The 6,680-nt window shown below is 37.7% G+C and overlaps 1 pseudogene; it reads right to left on the minus strand.

Moving 5' to 3' along the window:
* Positions 1-1,536: 1,536 nt before the first annotated feature.
* On the minus strand, positions 1,537-3,936 carry LOC138145950 (rRNA-processing protein FCF1 homolog; annotated as a pseudogene).
* Positions 3,937-6,680: the final 2,744 nt, after the last annotated feature.

Below are 6,680 nucleotides of genomic sequence, written 5' to 3' on the forward strand. Positions count from 1 at the left end.
GGCCAGTGCTCTATGCACTGTGCCCGCTAGCTGCCCCATAATCAGATTTTTTTTGTGAAAATAGTTTTGTGATTGTATTCATATAGTTCCTATATTTATTTTGTAAAGGACATTCACAAATATTTTATATTCTTTATAGTTACTTTAAATGGAATTTCCCTTTCTATCTCTTGCTTTGTTAGTAATATACAGACATGCCAATGATTAATGGAGGTTTATTTTAAATGTAGCAACTTTGCTATATTTGTTTATTATTCCAAGTATTTTTTAAAATTTAATTGTATAGTATTCTCTTAGTATATACTTGTATCATCTGAAAAAAGTGATAGCCTTGTTTCTTTTGCCTATAATAATTCTTTCAATTTCTTTTTGTTCTTTCATTGCTAAAGCTAACATTTCTAGTGCAATATTGAATAACAGTGGTGACAATGAACATCCTTATTTTACCACTCATCTTACTGGAAACTCTTCTAGCTTACACCCATAACATATCATCAGCAGATGGTTTACACAGATGCTACATGTCATTTTGAGGAAGATTCCATCGATTCCTATGCTCTATAATAAAAATGGTTGTTGTATTTTGTCACAAGATTTTCCTGCATCTATTGAGATAAGGATATGATTTCTGTTAGTTTTGTTGTTGATATAGTGAATTTTGCTGATAGATTTCCTAATACTCAATCAGCCCTGAATTGCTGGTATAAATCCTAACTGGTCATTATATATGTATTATCTTCATGATAAGTTACTAAAATCTCTTTGCTAGTATTTTATTTAAAATGTTGCATCTATATTCATTAGAGAAATTTGTCTATCACTTTCTTTGTATTGGCTCTTCCCAGTTTAAATATAAGTATGATATTTCCATCACCTATTTTCCCAAATATTTTATGAAGTATTGGGAGTAATTGTTCTTTAAATGTTTGATAGAATTGACTTGTAAATCCATCTGGCCATTGAGATTTTTTTTCTTAGGGAATTCATTTGAGGCTAGTTCAATTTCTTTTTTTTTCATTTATATGTTTGTTCCCCATATAGTATAGCCTTATGTAGTAGCAGCTTCTATTCTACAATAGGGGTAAAGGCAAAGGTAGAAAGCCTATGGAAGTATTTATTTAAAGCCCATTATCCAGCAGTGAAGCAGAATGAGATAATAAGAATACTGAGTCAGGGCAGCTACGTGGTGCAGTGAACAGTGCACTGGCCCTAGAGTCAGGAGAAGCCGAGCCCAAATCCAGCCTCAGACACTAAACACAAAATTAGTAGCCATGTAACCCTGGGCAAGTCACCCAACCCCAGTTGCCAAACCTGTCCCCCTCCAAAAAGCAAAGAATAACTGTATCTATAGAAATGTCTAAACAAAACTGATTTACATATAAATAAAATGAGTTTTTTTCATTGATACAAAAATCATTTCAGAATAGGATAAAAAATAAATCACTGCAACCCCATTTTACACAAATGGACAATAAGGGACCAGAATAGTATTTTGTAGACTGCCATCAAAGGAAGTTCAGCCTCTTGATGTTCCAATCAAGGGGCTCCATAATCATCTGACATTCTCTTGATGTTACCTATGGTTAGAAATTCACATGATGGGAACTCCAGGCATCTTCCACATTCTTCTCTTAAAATCTTAATCAACTGTAGCCACAATGTAACACTTGTGTTGAGTGACCCTATGGACTGAGAAATCATCTGCATCTGTTGCTTTGTGTGAGGATGGCAATTGGTCAAATCGTGGGTCCTTGGCAATCCTCAGGGCTAATTAGTACTTCTGCCCCAGTTTTTTTCAATTTCAGCCATTACACAGTCAGTTATGCATGGAATTCACGTGGCATACAGATGATCCATCATTGACTGCACTAAGTCCAACTTGGCTTTGATGGAGAAGTTGACATCAGCCAAGATGTAGTAAGGGAGTCCCAGCTGTGTGTTATATTGGAAGAAGAAGGAGGACAGGTGCTGGGGAACTTCTCTTTCTCTGAGAGAACTGGGATCTTTCTTCTCTTTCTTTTTTGGCTTTAATTGATCTTTTTTTTTTATTTTTTAATCCCTCATCTCATAAATTAAACATTTGTTTCATGGTTGCTTATTTCCTTGCTTTCTTTTGTTTCCCCATGTTATTGGAAGCCTTCACTGTCGGAGGTCTGTTGACTCTCATTTCATAATTTTCTTTCATTGTTCTCATTTCTCTTCCCAATTGTTCTTGCACTTCTCTTATCTGCTTATTAAGGTTCTCTATGGACTGTAACCAGCCTGTATTTTCATTTGAAGCTTTTGGTGCAGGAGTTCTGACTTCACTCTTTTCCTCCTGTTCCATGCTTTGCTCCTTTTTGTCCCCAAAATAGGAGTGTAATGTTGGAATCTTCTGTCTGCTTTGTTTCCTTTGCCTTTGCTCATTTTGCCACTCAATTACTTGACTTTTGGGCTTTTTGACACAGTAGGACTCTGCCACCACACAGGGGAGCTTTCGTCCCAAATGCTGGGATTTTCTCAGCTGCTGGAGGTATTAGATGGGTGTCCTCTCTGAGGTCTCCACATGCTCTGGCAAGCTGGACACACACCCCAGGACCTCCACCCTAGACTGCAATCCAGATCCAAGCAGGTAAAAGCAAGAGCGATTACCCCTCAGAGTGGTGCTTGGTCCACCTACACTCTGAAGGCCAGGAGCTGAAGCTGCCATGTGGCACTGGCTGGCTGTGCTGGTGTCTCAGTGGCTTCTCTCCCTGGGGGTAAAAGCTACGCGCTCTCACTTACTGGTCCCAAAGTCCAGACTGCACTGGCCTCTCACTTTGTCCTTTGCATCTATGTGTTGATAAATCTGTAAACTGCCACCGCTGCTGCTGATCTGGGTCCTGCTGGTCAGTGGCTAGTCAGGCCCACCCTGGGGCTGGGCTCAGCTCCCAGAGGCTGTGCTGGATTCCTGACAGCCTTCCGGCTGTCCTCAGTGGGAGGTTAGCTTCTCTGTGTAATTTTGTAGGTTCTACAGCTCCAAAGTTTGTTTAGAGTCTCCTTTTTACATGGATTGGGGAAGGTGGAAGATGGAGCCGCAGGAAGGTCTTGCTTCTACTCCGCCATCTTGGCTCCGCTCCCACAGTCGGAGCTCTGAAGGGCAGTAGGCTTATTCAATTTCTTTTACAAAAATGGAGTTATTTAAATATTTTATTTGCTCTTCTGTTTATCTAGGCAATTTATATTTTTTGTGAATATTCATCCACTTCACTGATTGTAAAATATATTGGCATTATGTAGAACCTGCAAGGTCCTGTACAATCCTGACTGTGGTTCCAGAATATTTAAAGTGTTTCTTTCTGGCTGCTTGAAGCATTTTCTCCTTGACCTGATAATTCTGGAATTTGGTTACAACATTCCTTGGCATTTTCAATTATGGATCTCAATCAGGAGGTGATTGCTGGATTCTTTCAATCACTAATTTACCCTCTTGTTCTAGTATGTCACCGTAGTTTTCTTTTTTGATGATTTCTTGAAACATGCTTCCCAGGTTCTCTCTCTCTCTCTCTCTCTCTCTCTCTCTCTCTCTCTCTCTCTGTCTCTGTCTATCTCTGTGTCTCTCTGTCTCTGTCTCTCTCTGTCTCTCTCATTTCTTACAGGTAGACCAATAATTATTAAATTATCTGTCCTGGATCTAATTTCCAGGTCAGTTGTTTTTCCAATGAATCATTGTACATTTTATTTTATTATTTTTTATACTTTTGATTTTGTTTTACTGGTTCTTGATGTCTCATAGAGTCATTAGGTTCTACTTACCCAATTCTAACTTTTAATGAATTGTTTTCTTCAGTTAGCTTTTGTACCTCCTTTTCCATTTGGGCAATTGTACTTTTTAAGGAATTCTCTTCAGTGAGTTTTTGCCATTTAGCCAAGTCCACTTTTTAAGGAGTGATTTTCTACAGTGTACATTTTTTCCATTTGGCAATATTTTTTTTTGGAATTGTTTTCTACAATCAATTTTTGTCATTCCTTTCCTGAACCATTAGACTCTCTCTTGCATGCCTCGCACTAATTATCCAATTTTTTCTTCTACCTCTCTTATCTGACCTTTAAAATTCTTCTTGAATTCTTCCAAAAGGATTTTTGGTCTTGTGACCAGTGCATATTTTCTTTTATATTTTTTGGATATGAGTATAGTGACAATGTTGTCCTCTTCTGAATTTGTGTTTTGATCTACCCTGTCATCATAATAATTCTCTAAGGACAATGTTTGTTGTTGCTTTTTTCTCATGGTTTCCTGTTTCCTGGCTTTTAAAGTTGAACTCTCCTGCTGGAGCAAAGGGGCCTCTGTTTCAATCTTCTTTGTTGGGGACTTTGTGTGCTAGGGCCCCAGGTGCTGGCAACTGGAGGATGTAGGGATCTGTGAGCTTACCATGGTCCTGAAATGGGATCATATTGGTGGTGTCTTGCATGTGCTGAGACCAGGTGGGTTTTTTCTGCATTTCTCCAGGGCTACACCAAAACAACAATTTGTTAGTAACCATAACTGTGAAAGAAAATTGCAGCAAGTTTCTCTGAAGAAGACATGATTTTTCAAATATGTAGAGAACCATTTCAAATTTATAGATATAAGAACCATTCCTCAATTGACAAATGATTAAAGGAAATGAACAGATATTTTTCAGATGAAGTAATTAAAGTTATTGATTGCCATCTGAAAAAAAATCTCTAGATAGCTATTGTTTAGATATTAATGCAAATTAAAACAACTCTGAACTACCACCACATGCCTATCAGTTTGGTTAATATAACAGAAAAGTTAAAAACAAATGGCGGAAAGGATGTGGGGAAAAAATGAGATATTAAAGCACTATTCGTGGAATTATGAAATGATTCAATCATTCTGGAGAGCAATTTGGAACTATGACCAAAAGGGCATAACACCATGCATATCTTTTTATCAAGAAATACCACTAGTAAATATGTTTCCCAAAGATATTTTTTAAAAGGAAAAGGTCCTATATGTATGTAGCAGCAAGCACCCCAGCATCTCCAGGGTGTCTGCCAACACAGGTTCTTAGATCTGCTTTGTAAAAGGGAAGCAACTCAAAATGGGTTAACAAGCTTACTTTAATCAGTCAAACATATATCGTTTACCTAGTTCAGGGGAAAAAAGGTCAGCACCCCAAACATCAGAGTATACAGACAGAATTATCAAGACAGAGAAACAGATCAAGTAGACAGATTTCCAAACTGTCCAATCATAACATTCCATACCAAATCAACATCTGGGTTTCAAAGCCAAGGGAGGGGGACTGTCAACAACTGGCTTCCCAAAGTTTCAAATCACAGAACACTTCTCAAAGTGAGCCCCAAAACAAAGCTACACATCACGGCTTATATAGCCTTCTCCTGGCTCAGAGAATGTAACAACCTTATTCACTGGCCAATCAAAAAGTATCTACTGAAAAAAACAAGCCTCCCACCTCAGGCTCCAGGTGCACTTTAGCCTAAGGACAGGGAAGATCTTTAAAATTTACATTCCCATTACAATGTATAAAACAATATTTATAGCATCTCTTTTCATAGTGGCAAAGAATTGGAAATTGAGGGGATGTCCATCAACTGGGGAATCATTTTCCAATTTGTTTTATATGATTGTGTTGGAATACTATTTTGCTATAAGAAATGATGAGCAGGATGTTCTCAGAAAAACCTGGAAAGACTTATATGAACTAAGGTAAAGTGAAATGACCTAAACTAGGAGAACACTTTATATAAAAGAAGAATATTGCATGATGATTTACTTTGAATAACATAGCTACTCTCACCAATAAAATGATCCAAGTTAATTCAGAAGGACTTCTGGTGAAAAACGCTATCCATCTCAAGATAAAGAACTGATTGAGTTCAAATGCCAATTTAAGCACATTTTTTTTCATTACTGTCATTATTTTCTTATTTTTTATTTTGTCTGTGTTCACTTTAACATGTCTAATGTGGAAATATCTTTTGTGGGACTGCCCATGTATAACCTATATTAAATTGATTGAATTTTCAATTTTGGAAAGGGAGGAAGGGAGAGAGAGAACCTGGAACTCAACAATTGTGCAAAAGCAAAGTTTAAAAACAGTTTTTACATGTGATTGGATGAAAATAAAATACAATTAAAAAAATAACATAAAATACATGGAAGCAATCTCATAGCCCTTCTTTACTCCATTGTTGAGTGGGAAGTTATGAGTGTATTTTCTATAATCCAGAACCTCGGCAAACATGTCACCATGAAACTGACATACAGTACTGATGAACATCTCTAGGCACTACAATTTTGACATACCACCTCAGAGGTCTTTGTTAGAACTATGGATGTTGTGTAGAGAGCTCTATTCTGCTCCTGGCATTCCTCCTGGTGTTGTCGAGCAGCAAACAGCATAATGATTACTCCTCAGCCCTTTCTGAAGTCACACTAGCTTTTGGATAAATGACCATCTTCCAGGTGAAGTATCAGGCTATAAAAAAGTACTTTGGCAGTACTCTTGCTTGCAATGACTAAGAGAGAGAGACAGAGAGAGAGAGAGAGAGACAGAGAGAGAGAGAGAGAGAGAGAGAGAGAGAGAGAGAGAGAGAGACAGAGAGACAGAGAGACAGAGAGACAGAGAGACAGAGACAGAAACAGAGAGAGAGAGAGAGACAGAGAGAGAGAGAGACAGAGAGAGAGA

This window comes from Petaurus breviceps, unplaced genomic scaffold, assembly GCF_028583685.1.
Source record: "Petaurus breviceps papuanus isolate PSGF00001 unplaced genomic scaffold, PetGlider_PUasm1.0 139, whole genome shotgun sequence".
NCBI classification, from domain to species: domain Eukaryota; kingdom Metazoa; phylum Chordata; class Mammalia; order Diprotodontia; family Petauridae; genus Petaurus; species Petaurus breviceps.